Raw genomic sequence first — 17589 nt, forward strand, 5'->3', positions numbered from 1 at the left:
TTTACATAAGCTACATATTGCCATACATTGGTTGTCTGGATTTGGATAAAAATAACTCCAGACCGAAGAGGTGCATTTTTTGGTCTTCTGACCAGGCATGACGATGGGCTTTTTCATCCCATGGACATCAGCTGTTTCCCCCCCTGGTGCCTCATTTACAATAACCACATCACCATCCTCATCATCAAGTTCCTCCACAGCGCCAGCTACATCATCAATAGCCTCCTCCCGAGCCACCTCTTCCCGTACAGTGATGGGAAGGTCAGGCTTGACAACCACCAACACGCTTGGACTCGCCTTGGGGATTTGTGATAATTTCTCTTTAGAAGGCAGAGTTGTTTGCTGTTTTGTTGCTGACAGCATAACTCTCTTCAATTTTTTGTAGGGGGGGGGAGGAGGAGGAGGGCTAAGATCCGTGGGTGAAGCTGAACCACTAGTCATGAACACGGGCCAGGGCCTAAGCCGTTCCTTGCCACTCCGTGTCGTAAATGGCATATTGGCAACTTTACGTTTCTCCTCAGATGATTTTAAGTTTCTCTTTTTGCTACTTTTTCTTAACTTGGGCTTTTTGGATTTTACATGCCCGGTACTACGAGATTGGGCATCGGGCTTGGAAGACGACGTTGATGGCATTTCATCGTCTATGTCATGACTAGTGGCAGCAGCTTCAGCATTAGGAGGAAGTGGGTCTTGATCTTTCCCTACTTTATCCTCCAAATTTTTGGTCTCCATTATATGTAGCACAAGATACTGCAGAATGTGTGAACTTGGTAATATTGCAGTACCAATGGACTTATAATGCTGGATTGGTTTTGCAAATTTGGTTATAATTATTATATATATTTTTTTTTTTTTAAATTTTTTATTTTTTTTTACTTTTTTTTTATTTTTTACAAACTTGGGAATAATGGGGAAATAACTATGCCCTTAGAAGCACAGAGCACAGGACACAGCACCACTGGACTGAACAGGACACGGCACAGGACCCAGCAGCACTACGGAACTCAGCAGGACAGAGCACAGGACACAGCACCACTGGACTGATACTGCAGAATGTGTAAACTTTGTAATATTGCAGTACCACTGGACTTTTACTGCTGAATGTGTGAACTTGGTAATATTGCAGTACCAATGGACTTATAATGCTGGATTGGTTTTGCAAATTTGGTTATAATTATTATATATATTTTTTTTTTTTTTAATTTTTTATTTTTTTTTACTTTTTTTTTATTTTTTACAAACTTGGGAATAATGGGGAAATAACTATGCCCTTAGAAGCACAGAGCACAGGACACAGCACCACTGGACTGAACAGGACACGGCACAGGACCCAGCAGCACTACGGAACTCAGCAGGACAGAGCACAGGACACAGCACCACTGGACTGATACTGCAGAATGTGTAAACTTTGTAATATTGCAGTACCACTGGACTTTTACTGCTGAATGTGTGAACTTGGTAATATTGCAGTACCAATGGACTTATAATGCTGGATTGGTTTTGCAAATTTGGTTATAATTATTATATATTTTTTTTTTTTTTTAATTTTTTTATTTTTTTTTACTTTTTTTTTATTTTTTACAAACTTGGGAATAATGGGGAAATAACTATGCCCTTAGAAGCACAGAGCACAGGACACAGCACCACTGGACTGAACAGGACACGGCACAGGACCCAGCAGCACTACGGAACTCAGCAGGACAGAGCACAGGACACAGCACCACTGGACTGATACTGCAGAATGTGTAAACTTTGTAATATTGCAGTACCACTGGACTTTTACTGCTGAATGTGTGAACTTGGTAATATTGCAGTACCAATGGGCTTATACTGCAGGATTGGTTGTGAAAATTTTGTGGTAATTAAAAAATATTAAAGTAGTTTTTGGTATTTTATAAAAAAAACTTTTTTTTATTTTTTTAAACACAGGGGAATATTGGGGAAATAACTATGCCCTTAGAAGCACAGAGCACAGGACACAGCACCACTGGACTGAACAGGACACAGCACAGGACCCAGCAGCACCACTGACCTCAGAAGGACAGAGCACAGCACACAGCACCACTGGACTGATACTGCAGAACACAGCACAGCACAGCACAGCACAGCACTAAACAGCACAGCACTAAACAGCACAGAACTAAACAGCACAGAACTAAACAGCACAGAGGACCACCTAACACACCCTCCCTCTACCCTGATCAATGCCCGAGTGAAGATGGCGGCGACTAGCGGGGAATTTATAGGATCCGAGTATCGCGAGATCCGACAACGGGATTATGAGTCAGAGCCTCAGTTTCACTTTTGAATTTGGCGCCAATACCCGGATCTGTCTCGGATCCGACTCGGATCCGCAACGTTCGCGTGGGCTCGGATTTCAGAAATCCGAGCGCGCTCATCCCTAGTATGAAAGAAACAGTACTAGACTCTGGTTCAATGGGTTTATTGCGAGCTCCTGCAGATGTTATGGATCTCCTGTGCGAGCTCCTGAAGATGGTATGGATCTCCTGTGCGAGCTCCTGCAGATGGTATGGATCTCCTGTGCGAGCTCCTGCGGATGCTATGGATCTCCTGTGCGAGCTCCTGAAGATGGTATGGATCTCCTGTGCGAGCTCCTGCAGATGGTATGGATCTCCTGTGCGAGCTCCTGCAGATGGTATGGATCTCCTGTGCGAGCTCCTGCAGATGGTATGGTTCTCCTATGCTGGTGCAGATGTTTTAGAGGGAGGTGCAGAAAGTATAGGGTGCTGGGTCTTCTACCCGGTTGGTCTGACTCACAGGTCCAGTTCTTACCTTAGTCATCTGATACGGTGTAGATGTCCTGCTGCAAGGAAGCAGTGACCAACAGGAGAGGTCGTCACTCTCTGTAGAGATCCATACGTCCCAGCTGGAGCTGGAACGAATGGGTCTCTACAGAGAGCGACAACCTCTCCTGTTGGTCACTGCCTCCTTGCAGCAGGACATCTACACCGTATGGACTGGGGGACAAGGAGTAGACCAACCAGGTAGAGGAGCCTGCACCCTTTCTCTTGATGGGACAAGCTATTATATGGGAACTGGGCCCTCAACCTTGATAGCAAGGTAGGGCCTCAGGATTAACTCCATAGTCTCCATCATCCCTCTTGTGCAGCTCCTGCAGTTGGTGGTAACGGTCGCGTATGTCTGCAGGAGCACATAGAAGAGCAGGAGCAGAATGCCAGACAGGAGCAGCAGCTTGCAGGACCAGCGCATGAGATTGCATATGATGTTAAATAGCAATCTGAAAGAGAAACTATGTTATAGCGATGAACAGTTGCAATCATTTTGAAATAATAATAGGAGAATAATTTACCTCAGTCCTGCAATGCTGCTCCTTTTCTGCTCTTTACGTTTTACAGCACTTTTCATCTGCAGTTGCCGCTCCTAAAGGAAAATCAGTGGTGGGATTATGAGGAGTATGACACAAGATCAGCCACTGAAGTTAGGGAAGTCAGAGTTGGCCGGCCATGCTACGATATTGACCATTTGGTCCCATATTGCAGCAAGTTGCCCCAAAATGAACAGCACATTATTTGCTAATAATCCAATTGAAATCAACTAACTAGTCAATATCCTGCATGGCTAGGTGTTTCTGGTCATCACCCAACTGTACTAACAGACCCTAGTGTAAGCCAGAGGTAAACTGGCTGCTTGGCCAGAGTGCCTGGATCTTGGCCACAATTTTGTTGATGGTGGTCTTGCTGCAATGTACCCCCAGCTTAGAGAGCTTACAGCCTGTAGGGAAAAGAAAGAGAAGTCCTTCCTCATGGTAATGACTGTAACCACCAGGTATCATGCTAATTACTGCCATTGCTGGCCTCCTGCTCCACGTCAATGCACTATACTAGTGAGAGCTCTAGTGTGGTGCAGGAGACCTGGTGAGGTAGGGTCAGAGCACGTATGTTATTAGCACACTGAGCGTCTTAGCTATCTGTCCCTCTCCTGGGATGGGAACCTTTCTTTCTGATAGAAGATGTTTAGTAGTTACAAAAGATGACCTGTGACAGAGGTGGCAGGTACAAATGTCTTACTGCTGACAGTAAATATGATCTCACTTTATATAACATAGAGGAAGGGGCTGATGACATGGACTCACCAGTTCAACCATCACAATCTCTGCAGGATCTTCCGCAGCCTCCTCCACAGGTTTCATCCTGAAGGACCAGAAAATATTATTATTTAAACTTATGTCTTCTATTCACAAGAGTTACTGATACAGTCCATGGGCATAGTTCCTATCTGGAGGTTTCTCTTATACGATTTTTTTAATGTAGGATGAGCAACAATTTAACAGTATATAATAGATATTTCTGGAGTTTTTAGAAAATTACAGACAGAGCCTGAATGCAATTAATAGAACAGTATAGACAGATCCTGTCTGGAGTCACCAGTACAGGACTTAAAGACTTCCTGATATTTCTATTACAGTACGGACAGCACTGATTATATACACAAATGTTCCTCTTTAGAACCGTATAGAATGTATGTGTACATGGAATAAACCATATAGATACTAACAGAGAAGGTGCTTCTGGCTGCGGCTGCCACTCCCGCAGGTTCCTGTTGATAATCTAGGGAAAGAGACACAGAGTGAAATAAATTATACACAACAAATCTTTAGGACAGGTTCCATGGGACTCGGATAAGCCGGCCACAGTCTGTCCCCGCAGGTTATTACCAGATTACTATACATTTTACAGCAGAACGAGAGAAAATAATTTAATGGAAAAATTAACAAATTGGTCTTAATAAAAAAATATATATTTTGATTTGGTCTAGAAATTTGTCTTGAAGAGTTCATTTAGCAGCAACTTATATAGAACATGAAACAAGAACCCACTCTGATATTATGCAGGATTACAACCATATAAATATCACTCAGGTCAGACATCCAGTATGATCTTTATATCTGATATATCAGATACTGGAACGTGGACCTATTGTGGGACAACCAATCCAGACTATGAAAAACGTTTCGCCATTGATTACACAAAAACTTTAAGTGACAAGTCCCTGTCTGTGCTGTGATGCCCCGTCCTCCTTTACGCTTTATAATTTTTGCTGGTTTTCAGCAACTTGTTGTCACTGACTAATCCTAGTTTCCCCATTGGCCAAACTAAACTAAACGTATCCCGTGTTTTAGGTGGGTAATCACTGTCACCACCAAGCTCCATCACCAGCCTACCAGGAGCCGCTTACACTTCTCTGTGGGGTGTAGCTGCTGCAGCACCTCTTTGCTGGTTGCTAAAACCTTCTGACCGTTTACATTGGATTGGTACTGCCGGGTAGATGAACGCAGGTAGACAGGAGATGGAATAAATGGTAAGTTGTTGGTCCCAGGACACAGCTGGATTTTATAGATAGAGCAGAATATCTCTCACCCAGACTGACATTATTTTGTCCCTGATGTCTAGCACCATCTACACTGGGCCCCCCAGATCTCTATTGGACCACTGGGTGAGTGGAATCCATAAGTGTTAGACAGAGGTGGATGTAGGGGTGTATATGGTGGTATCGCCATATCGCCACTTCTCCTACTGTTTATACATAAATACATTACACATTTACATGTCTGTACACTTTACACTGGGCACACATGTAATAAACACAATAAAATATTTCCGGCAGCAAAGCACCTGCTCCTCCATCCCGCCCGGCTATCAGTTACTACATACATGAATCCATGTTATTTACTGGTCACACAGCTGTGTCATGTTCTCTCTGCACCTATGAACTGAGTGCCGTGTAAAATGTACCCTCAGCTCTGAAGTGGCGGCACCACGGGTAATGTAAGCAAAGCCACCACCTGAGCGCCACCTCTTTATAGTAACTGTTATACTGTACCTCCTGCTCTGTGGCCAGCAGCCGCAGCCTGGTGAGCCTACTCTTCAGGAGATCATTCTCCCGCATATAGCTGCTGAGCTGCAATAGAGAGAATTACATTTAGATCTGAGTATATGAATACGTAGCGCACACCATATTGTATATTTGTGTAACACATTGTGTAGTGCCCTCTCCTCGCACAAAGGGGCTTATTTGCAGGGTACGGTTATGTTGCTGCGCCGCTGTGTCCAAGTTTCTAGGAGGCTTTGATTTGTACCATAAATCAGACTATAAATGAACAGAATAAGTGCGGATCGTTCCCTGTCACTGTATTACATTATTTGGCAAACAGAAGACTACGTAGGGGATTTTTTGGACGGAGTAAACGTAAGACCACCTGGATGTCCTCTATTTTATTAAACAAATGACAGAATTTGACCAATTTTACTGTAACACTGTTTTACTGTAGAATTTTACTGTACAACTATTATTATATCTGGAGTTCTGTAGCATATTCTGATGTGATATTATATAAATATCTACTTATAAATCACTGCAGCCATTTATTCCAGAAATTATGACTTTTTTATGCTAGTAAGGCCCAATGTGGGCATTAGATGAAGGAGACAGATTCAGCGCACTGTCTTGTAGGATAACGAGAACGATGGGCCCTGATACAATAGCAGTTAGGACACTGGGGCAATAATCCAGAGGACAGAGCGTCTCCATGCAAACTACTGTGGAAGACCTTGAAAAGAGATAAATAAAGCTCTGGGTTGAGAGCATAGTTAGTTGTCTACTCTCCCGAAATTTTCCGGGAGGCTCCCAAATTTCGTGGAGTCCTCCAAAGCTCTCGGAAGAGTAGGCAAACCTCCCGGGCCTTGAATTTCTGTATTTTATAGTAGGGGCGGGGCTATAGTGACGTAACGACATCGCAACGCCTCCTGCTACCCTAAGTCACATGATCTGTACTCTGGATCTCCTGGATTACAGATTTTAAAAGTAGGCAAATATGGTTGAGAGTGTTTATGTTCTATGAAATTGGGAGATATTACTACTTGATGTGTTTATATGAATACACCCGGGGTGATTGCTAGGTATATAATACACCCGGGGTGATTGCTGGGTATATAATACACCCGGGGTGATTGCTGGGTATATAATACACCCGGAGTGATTGCTGGGTATATAATACACCCGGGGTGATTGCTTGGTATATAATACACCCGGGGTGATTACTGGGTATATAATACACCCGGAGTGATTGCTGGGTATATAATACACCCGGGGTGATTGCTAGGTATATAATACACCCGGGGTGATTGCTGGGTATATAATACACCCGGGGTGATTGCTGGGTATATAATACACCCGGGGTGATTGCTGGGTATATAATACACCCGGGGTGATTGCTGGGTATATAATACACCCGGGGTGATTGCTGGGTATATAATACACCCGGGGTGATTGCTTGGTATATAATACACCCGGGGTGATTTCTGGGTATATAATACACCCGGGGTGATTACTGGGTATATAATACACCCGGGGTGATTGCTGGGTATATAATACACCCACGGTGATTGCTGTATATACTACAGTAATAAAGTGTGTGAACAAAGCTTCAGTTTTGGTCTTATGGGACACTTGCGAGGAGAGAGTGCACCACGGCTGTGACTATCATCACATTGGAATATTAAGTGATATAATGATGGACTGACCAGGCTTGATAGCAGCTCCTCTCTTCCTTCAAGGATGTCGCATTTTCTCTCCTGTCCAGGGAATAATGCAGATATAAGGTCAGTTTTAGAGTGTGAGAGAGAAATAAGAGAGAAAGAGAGACAGAGAGAGAGAGTGACAGAGGGCGAGAGAGAGAGAGAGAGAGAGAGAGAGACAGAGGGTGAGAGAGAGACAGAGGGTGAGAGAGAGAGAGACAGAGATGGAGAAAGAGAGAGAGTGACAGAGAGTGAGAGAGAGACAGATAAATGTATGTCACACTTTCCGTACTTTTATTTTTCAGTACAGACAGTGGGCATCACATTATTAATCCCGTCTATAATGTGAATAGTAGGAAACTGAATCTGTACCCTGAGTCAGTTTCCAGCCGTTCGCATGGTGAGGGATATTAACCTTTTAGTGTCCCACTGCCACGCGGATGTCGGAGCAGGAACTGATGTGAATGTATATAGTCTCCGTAAGAGTAATGTGTATATGTTGCCGCTATATATATATATATATATATATATATATATATATATATATATGTATATATATAAATATATAAAGCGCTCCTGAAAGCTGGAGGCTACACATGAAGCGTGGGATCATGCACAATGACATGTCACACACATGGTTCATAGTATCACAATGGCCATATTCCAATCATACCTCCCAGATGTCCTGATTTAGGTGGGACAGTCACGAATTGACGCCACTGTGCCGCCATTCCACCAGTCGGCACGTTTGTCCCCAGACAAGTTGGGGGGTTTGTTAGAGAAGGGGAATTGGAGACAGCCTAATGCTTCAGAAGCGCTTAGCACGGCCCCAGAGACCGTCACACGCCCCTCAGCCTGGCATGACCACACCGTGTTGTGATTACCTTTGTACGTGTATGTTTGTATGTATACAAATGGTTATAGATAGTTGTCATACCAACTGCTGCTTGATCCACAGTTCTTCTGCCTCCACTTGCCGGCTCTCCCCCAGTTGTTTCCACAGGGTCTCAAGCTCATCATTATTCGACCTGGATAGACAAGTAGAGAATACATTCTTATTTACCTGCTTATTTAATATACACCAGTGCCAGACAAACAGCCAGGCATAGTCCGATCGGTGAGCAACAGGAAACGGGATCCATGGTACAAATAACAATCAGTTACAGGTTGTGAGTGTGACAACTATGGGGGGGAGGGCCCTTGACAACACCACTAGAACTTTGAAAAAAAATCCCACCCCGACCATAATAAGGGATTTCCTGTTTCAGCCGTTACAGGCATCACAGGACGCACCAGATTGGGTGAGTGCAGGTACGTTTAATTTTTTTCTTTTATTATAATATAATTTTAGCTTTTTGTGGCGTTATCACTTTAATGTTTGCTGATAATACAAATGTTTCCCCTTTGCGATAAGGTGATAGCAGGGTTCAGAAACAGCACGTAATAGAAATCATCTCTGTAAAGAGCGAATGATGGAATATTTACATTTAATTATTCACATTCAATGCAGTTTAAAATGTGCAACATAAAATAAAACAAATATTTAAACTTACATACAGGAAAGGAGAATCTACACTGGGCAGTGGGCTATATATTATTATCGAGGAGAGGACAGGTCACTGCCTCCCACAACTTCCACAAAATCATCTAATTAAATACTCTGTGCTGATGGGGCACCTGCTCCTTCTACTATATAATTCTCAGTCTGTGGCTTCCTGCTGCCTCCATTACCCATCCACACATCATGTCACTGCCCCTGTCACATGCAGTCCTGTCCTCACTGACACATCACTCATCTCCTGATATACTCTGTGCTGTGCTCTAAACATTAACAGGTTCTCTCATACTTATCACATGCACCTTCACAATTAGACCTCACCTCATAACTCCTGTAAACAGCTTTCAATTGAGAGACTTATGAAAAACACAGTGGTGTGTTTGACTTCTTCGCTCTCTCTGAGCTGCCTCTCTGCACTGTCCCTGGGCAGTGTGGTCACTCACTATGATGTCAAGTGCGTGATGTCACAGTGCGTGATGTCACCAGGGCCTGTTGAAAGAGGCAGACCTGATAAAATAGGGACACTGCTGTGGCAAATTATAATGGGGGGTGTTTAGGAGCTGCCCATCCAAGCTCAGTTGTGTAAGAATGACCTTGGAGTGTGGAGCTCAGCCTGTGTTCCAATGAACATGGGGATATGTTCTTAATGTGGGCAGCACGGTGGCTTAGTGGTTAGCACTTCTGCCTCACAGTTCTGGGGCCCAATGGGGCAGGGACTGATGTGAGTGAGTTCTCTGTACATTGCTGTGGAATCAGTGGCGCTATATAAATAAATGGTGATGATGATGAATGTTCATTGTTGAATATATGGAATATATATCATAGGTGAAGGGGTTGCTGTATTTCCTGATGACAATTAAGGTCCAGGAAGGGCCCACAGTACATATTATGGAATTCAGAGTGAGACACATGGAGTGGGGTGACGTTATCTCCACCCAGAGTCCACAGGGTTTAATCCACCACATTAGAGAACTCTATATGGGCCCATTTCCAAAGAGGAAGGACAACTATGGCCTTACCCATATGCCCCGGCAGTCCCTGGTTATGTAGGACAGTCCCCACCAGAGTCATGGCTGCGTAGATAGGGGGCGCAGTTAGTTTTATCACGAGGAAAGCAGAAGGAATGATTATCAATGATTGGGGAGCGGGGATGTCTGACAATAAACATTGTTTACAAACTGCAGACTATGTGGGGTGTAATACATTTCCATTTGTCCCCCTTCACATAAGAACACTCCTACAGTGCTCCATTTATTCTGGGTTTTGGAACTGCCCCTATAAAAGCACTGTTTTCAGGTATACAGATTCACCTGTGTAAGGTGGAGAGAGAAACATCCAAACTTGTAACACATAACTAACCCCCCCCCCACCTATTCATTAATTTCCACTACTTTTACATCCTTCGCCTAATATACTGCACGATGGCTCAGTGGTTAGCACTTCTGCCTCACAGCACTGTGGTCATGAGTTCAATTCCCGACCATGACCTTATCTGTGAGGAGTTTGTATGTTCTCCCCGTGTTTGAGTGGGTTTCCTCCAGGTGCTCCGGTTTCCTCCCACACTCCAAAAACATACTAGTAGGTTAATTGGCTGCTAACAAATTATTGACCCTAGTCTGCCTGTGTGTTATGGATTTAGACTGTAAGCTCCAATGGGGCAGGGACTGATGTGAGTGAGTTCTCTGTACAGCGCTGCGGAATTAGTGGCGCTATATAAATAAATAAATGGTGATGATGATATACTGCTCTGTTTAGACTTCTATATAATGTCAGACATTGCTGCTTTTTCTACCTCGCTTCTGGCAGACCCGGGGGCAGCTTGATGCTGGATTTCATTCCCTCTAGCAGAGGCAGCTTACTGGGGAAAACAGGTGCTTAATAATGATAATAATAATAATGAAAACGTGTTCTCACCATTAATGTAAATGTGCTAAACATGGACTTCTGAGTCCTTCTTGATGGTCATACCTGGAAACCGGAGCACCCAGAGGGTAGAACATACAAACTTCACACAGATAAGGCCCTGGATGGGAATTGAACTCATGAGCCCAGCGCTGATCATCATCATCAACATTTATTTATATAGCGCCAGCAAATTCCGTAGCGCTTTACAATTGGGAACAAACATTAATAAGACAATACTGGGTAATACATACATACAGAGAGGTAAGAGAACCCTGCTCAAAAGCTTACAATCTATAGGACAATGGGAGTTAGAAACACAAGGGCATGTGCTACATCATATTGCACAATGGACCAGCCAGACTGCAAAGGTAAAAGTACTGAGTGGGCTATGTGTGTTGCAATGTTGGTCAGAAGGTTGTTGTCTTGCGTTAGCAGTGTAGAGGATGGTAATAGGGTAATCTAGGGAAATTAAGATGATGGTTGAGGAATATCATAACCTTGTCTGAAGAGGTGGGTTTTCAGTGAACGCTTGAAGGTTTGAAGACTAGAGGAAGTCTTACTGTGCGTGGAAGGGAATTCCACAAAGTGGGTGCAGCCTGGAAAAAATCCTGTAACCGAGAATGGGAGGATGTGAGGAGAGTGGAGGAGAGACGTAGATCTTGTGCAGAACGTAGGTATCGAGTAGGGAGATATTTTGAGACAAGTGAGGAAATGTATGTCGGTGCAATTTTGTTGATGGCCTTGTATGTTAGTAGAAGAATTTTATATTGAATTCGTTGAAATACAGGCAGCCAATGTAGAGACTGACAGAGTGGCTCAGCAGAGGAATAACGGTTTGTAAGGAAAATCAATCTAGCCGTTGCGTGCAAAATAGATTGTAGGGGTTCAAGTCTGACTTTGGGAAGACCAGTAAGGAGGGAATTGCAATAGTCGATGCGGGAGATGATGAGTGCATGAATTAATGTTTTTGTGGTGTCTTGCGTCAGATATGTGCGTATTCTGGAAATGTTCTTTAGGTGTATGTAACATGATTTAGATATAGAGTTGATGTGGGGAATAAACGACAGTTGTGAATCAAGGATTACACCTAGGCAACAAGCTTGCGGGGTGGGATTTATATTCATGTTATCAACAGAAATAGAAATGTCAGGCAGGAAGCTTCTGTTTTTGGGTGGGAATATTATTAACTCAGTTTTTGAAAGATTGAGTTTGAGTTGGCGAGAAGACATCCAAGATGAAATGGCAGAAAGACAGTCAGTAATGTGAGACAACACAGATGGTGAAAGATCAGGAGAGGATAGATAAATTTGTGTATCATCCGCATAGAGTTGATACTGAAATCCAAAGGAGCTTATTAGTTTTCCAAGAGAAGTGGTGTAGATAGAGAATAGCAGAGGACCTAGGACTGAGCCTTGTGGAACTCCAACTGATAGGTGTTAGGAACCCCTCCAGCCGACACAACATAGCCCGGAGTCTACTCTGCCAGTCAGGTGTTCACTGGAGCCCCTGATGGTGGGGACAGACTGGGCTGCAGACTGACAGAGGGTTGTGAAGTGTGCACCGGCTGGGGAGAACCCAGGCAAGCGGAGTGGAATCCAAGCAGAGGTCAGGGGCCGGCAGCAGACAACAGTACGAATATACAAGCTGAGGTCAGGGGTCACGAGCAGACAGGAAGGTCGGTATTCAAGCCAGAGGTCAGGGTCAAGAGATTCACAAGCAAAGTTCAAATCTAAGCTAAGGGTCATACACGGGTAACAGTCCAACAGGTTTTCACCAATTTCAGGCAGCAGCAGAAACAGGAGCAGATTAAGCAGACAGGAACTGGACGCTATAACCGGCAGGGAGGCTAAGCCCTCCCTTCCTTATATACAGAGTTTGACCATTCAGGGCTTAGCCCTGAAATACATCCCAGGTGCGCTACCCAGCTAAATTAGCCCGCAGGCTACACTAGCGCATGCGCCCGGCTGCCTCACTTGCCGGGGCGCATCGATTGTTATACACGGCGTCCGGCCGTTGCCTTGGCAATGGTCGGGCCCGAGAAACCGGAAGTGACGCCCCGGTCGTCATGGGTACGGCCGGGACGTTCACTGACACCGGAAGTGAGTCGCGGCGGTGCCCAAGGCCGCCTCGGCTCCTGACAATAGGAAGCGGAGCAAAGGTGGATCCAGAGAAATTAACACTGAAAGAGCGATTAGATAGGTAGGATGAGAACCAGGATAGGACAGTGCCTTCAAGACCTAGGGATTGTAGCGTTTGTATGAGGAGAGAGTGGTCAACAGTGTCAAATGCAGCAGAGAGATCCAGGAGAATTAGAAGAGAGTATTGGTTATTATTTTTTGCTGTGATCAAATCATTGACAACTTTGGTCAGCGCAGTCTCTGTGGAGTGTTGAGAGCGAAAGCCTGACTGAAGAGGAGCCTGACTGAAGAGGATCCAATAGGTTGTTTGCTGTAAGAAAGTGTGTGAGGCGGGAGTAGGCAATTCTCTCGAGAAGCTTGGAGGGGCATGGGAGCTGGGAGATGGGGCAGTAATTTATGAGAGAGTTAGGGTCAGAATTCTGTTTTTTTTAAATGGGAGTAATCACTGCATGCTTGAAAAGTGCTGGAAAAATACTAGTAGAAAGAGATAGATTACAGATTTTAGTTAGAGGGGGAATGAGTACAGGAGACAGGGACATACCAATTTGAGAGGGAATGGGATCAAGAGGACAGGAGGTAGAGTAGGAAGATGAGAAGAGAGTAGAAACTTCCTCTTCATTTGTGGGATCAAATGAAGAGAGAGTGTCAGAGGGTGCTACAAAGGAATTGAGCAGATTGCTTGTCAAGGGAGATACCATTTCAAGCCTGATCTTATCAATTTTGTCCTTGAAATAGGAAGCAAGATCCTGTGCACTGATGTTAGTTGGAGGATTTGGGGCAGGAGGATTCAGAAGAGAGTTAAATGTGTTAAAGAGGCGTTTGGGGTTAGAAGCCTGAGCATAGATGAGAGATCGGTAGAATGCTTGTTTAGCAATGTCCAGAGCATTTCTGTAGGAGTGGTAGATATCAGTATATGTTATGAAATCATTAGAGGCACAAGATGTACGCCAGTGACGTTCTGCTTTACGAGAAAGTTTTTGTAGAGTTCGTGTTACTGTAGTGTTCCACGGTTGGCAACGAATTCTACGGGAAATATGTAGTGTCGCTGGAGCCACTTGATCCAGGGCAATTGCTAGGGTTTGATGAAAATGGGGTACTGCCCGATCAGGGGAGGAGAATGTAGAAATTGGGGAGAAAAGGTGTTGGAGAGAGGTGGAAAACTGTTGAAAATCAATAGAGTTGATATTCCTGCGGGTACGAGGAGGCTTGGAAGAGTTTAACACTAGGGAGGGTAAAGAACTGGGGGTGAGCAAGTATCTAATAAGGTGATGATCCGAGAGGGGGAAAGGAGTGTTAAGGAAATCAGAAACTGAGCATAGTCTAGAGAAAACAAGATCAAGACAGTGGCTATCCTGATGAGTAGCGGATTCAATCCACTGGGAGAGGTCAAGTGTGGAGGTTAGAGAGAGTAGTTTGGAAGCAGCATTGGAACGTGGATTAGAAATAGGGATGTTGAAATCACCCATGATGATGGTGGGGATATCAGTAGATAAGAAGTGAGGGAGCCATGCAGAGAAGTGTTCAAGAAATTGATGGTGTGGACCAGGGGGGGCGATAGATGACAGCAACATGCATAGAGAATGGGTTAAAAATCCTAACAGCATGTACTTCAAAAGATGTGAATGTGAGTGATGGGACACTTGGTATAACTGTGAATGTGCACTGTGGGGAGAGAAGTAGTCCAACCCCCCCTCCTTGTCTGCCTCCTGGTCTGTGGGTGTGGGTGAGATGGAGGCCACCATGTGAAAGGGCTGCAGGTGAGGCAGTGTCTGAATGCGTGAGCCATGTTTCTGTTATTGCCAGAAGGTTTAGGGTTGTTTAAGAGGAAGAGATCATGTACGGAGGTAAGTTTGTTACAAACAGAGCGTGCATTCCAAAGGGCACATTTAAAGGACTTTGCAAGAGAGGGGAGACAGGTTATGTGTTTGAGGTTTGCCAGATTTCTGTAGTGTTCAGATATATGTGTGTGGGAGAAGTGAGGGGGACCTGGATTAGGTGATATATCACCAGCTAATAGAAGAAGGAAGGAAGAAAGGTAGGTAAGATGATTGTAAGATGTGTGTCCTTTTAGTTTCTGGCGGCAGGGTGAGGCTGTTAAAGTTATTGAATTTAAATAGGAAAAGAGTTCATGAGTGTTCACTAGAGGTGAGTGAAGTAATGAAGGGGCAATGTGGACAGAGGTGTGTGTTGCAGGATGGGTGAGGGATGATATAGTCCTAAAGATAATGCCATGAAAAGAGATAAAGAAAAATATTTTGGCAAGCATTGGGACTATTAGTCAAATAGCAAAAATGAGGAATTAAATGAATTGCCTAATTGCAATGTCCAGTGTAATCAGATAAGTAGTGCAGAGCTAGGATGCAGCAAATGTAGTGTATTCCTGGATGTCTGGATAGTATAACGTAATGATGTGGGGAGCCATGTGGGGGAGTGGGTGGAAGTGTTGAATGGAGAGTAATAAAGAGCAGGTAATTGAATAGCTGAGATTTTGCAGAATCATGGGAGAGGAGAGTGGTTGAAAGACAGTATAATTTCTTCTTACTTGTGATGGTAAACAAAGCTTAAATAAAATTGAAGTACAGTGCTGAGATAGGGGACTGAAATAACTGTAGCATGGGTAGGGAGTGGTTGAGCAAGTAGTACAGCAGTCTGATTAAACAGAGTGGATTTTGCATTGAAAGCAGACTGATAAATAAAACAAACTTTCATGAGATGAGAGGAAAATGAGATCAGAGTCCAAAGCAGTCCTCATGTTGCATGTAGCTTGTAGCCAGGGAGAGTTGAAAACATCAGAGGTGGAATATGGAGTTTCAGGTGAATACTGACAGTTGTCCTTGTGAAGCTGTGTTAATAGGCAGAAAGTTCTTCTCCTGTTTCCTCCTGTTCAACTCCGGTATAACTCCGAATTATGCTGTTTAAATTTTTTGTTTCACACTTGTATCTATACACACTTAGAACTATACACACTAACTATACAGCTATCACTGGCTTTGCAGCCATTCTACTTTGAATATATCTGAGCCACAGTGAGCACCCGCTATCAGCCATCTCTTAAATTATCGGATACACTACGGACATTTATTTACCAGAACACATCAGTAATGGGATGGAAATGCTGTACTCCGCCTAGTTTACATTTTTATGAATGTCACATTCACATGCAGATAAGAATATCTGATAGGTGTTTGGGGGATGAATCTCTGTACTGTGTATTAAACTGCATACCATTGATTTACCTCTTTATTGCATCAAACCTCTTTACTTGTTAACTTAACACCTAAAACCTTATCTATAATATAATCACACTGACAACAACTTGATTTTGGTAAAAAAACAGGTCCCAGTTTTTTAAATAATAAAAGTATGGTGGCGGCGAGAGCAATCAGCCCGGGCTTACAAGGACGTGCCCCCATAAAGCAGGACGAGGGGTCCCCCACACAAAGGGACCAAGGGCCAGGTTGCTTCGAAGGGGTTGTGACATGCGGCCAAGCAGCGATACCATCGTGTGAATTAGCCGCTCATTGAAACATCTCCACATTACTTTAGTCTTAGAAGACAATACATTACATTGTCAATTAATTACATTTTCTTCTGTTACCAGGTGACCAAACAAACTCTGGTAGCAGCCCCATCACGGTAGTCCCATTGTCTCTTTGGACCTCTGTTTCTCAAGCTGACCGCGTTAGCCTGCATAGCTGTCCAGGAAGATGAGGGGGTCGGGCGAGTGGAGAGTGTCGCAGGCCCCTCTGCAAAACCACAACAAACAGAATCAGGTAATTACCCTTATTGTGTACAATATAGAATATAACACCACTAGACTTGTGTATATTCCTGTACCATTGTTCACTCTCTACCCTTGTTTTCTTTTCCAGGATTAAATGGATAACTCCAAATCAATTTCGTTTAAGATATTTTATTCACTTTTTCTTAGATGCGGAGCCACCACCCACTGTGAGTGACCAGTCAGAGGAGCAGGAGGAGGAGCTGTGAGAGATCCCGCCCTCCTTCCCTGCCTGCTGGTCCTGCACATTGTCCATCTGTGCGGTCACTGGAAGCAATAGATAAATGGGACAAGACCACCAAAGAGCTCCTAATAACCATCAATCGCAGCCTTCGGTAGAAGAAGGGCCTGATGGAGAGCATTTTGAACGCTATAAATGGGTTTGGCCAATCCCTGCAGCCATACTGAATCGGCTGCTCGCCGTGGCTCCAGAACCTTCCCCCACATGTGACCCCAGTGAGCCTGAGCCTAAGGAAGCAGAGGACTCAGGACCTGGCTCTGCTCCTACAGCCCCCAGCTGAAATAACAGCAACATATTGTAAAAGTGAACCGTGAACCGTGAGACAGCTAAATCAAACTAATATTTGGAACCAAGCGTGGATGGCTGACTCCACGTACCCGGGACACATCCTTAACTGCCTGGCCAACGCT

The 17589-nt window shown here is 44.2% G+C and overlaps 1 long non-coding RNA gene across 1 annotated transcript in view; it reads left to right on the forward strand.

The window, feature by feature from the left end:
• Window positions 1–17461, forward strand: part of LOC142143934 (uncharacterized) — a 30493-nt gene extending 13032 nt beyond the window's left edge. The window contains exons 3-4 of the long non-coding RNA XR_012689613.1: window positions 16759–16930; window positions 17089–17461. This is a non-coding gene — a long non-coding RNA (uncharacterized LOC142143934). The remainder of the gene's footprint in view (window positions 1–16758; window positions 16931–17088) is intronic.
• The last annotated feature ends 128 nt before the right edge of the window (window positions 17462–17589 follow it).

This window comes from Mixophyes fleayi, chromosome 3 (assembly GCF_038048845.1).
Source record: "Mixophyes fleayi isolate aMixFle1 chromosome 3, aMixFle1.hap1, whole genome shotgun sequence".
Classification (NCBI taxonomy): Eukaryota; Metazoa; Chordata; class Amphibia; order Anura; family Limnodynastidae; genus Mixophyes; species Mixophyes fleayi.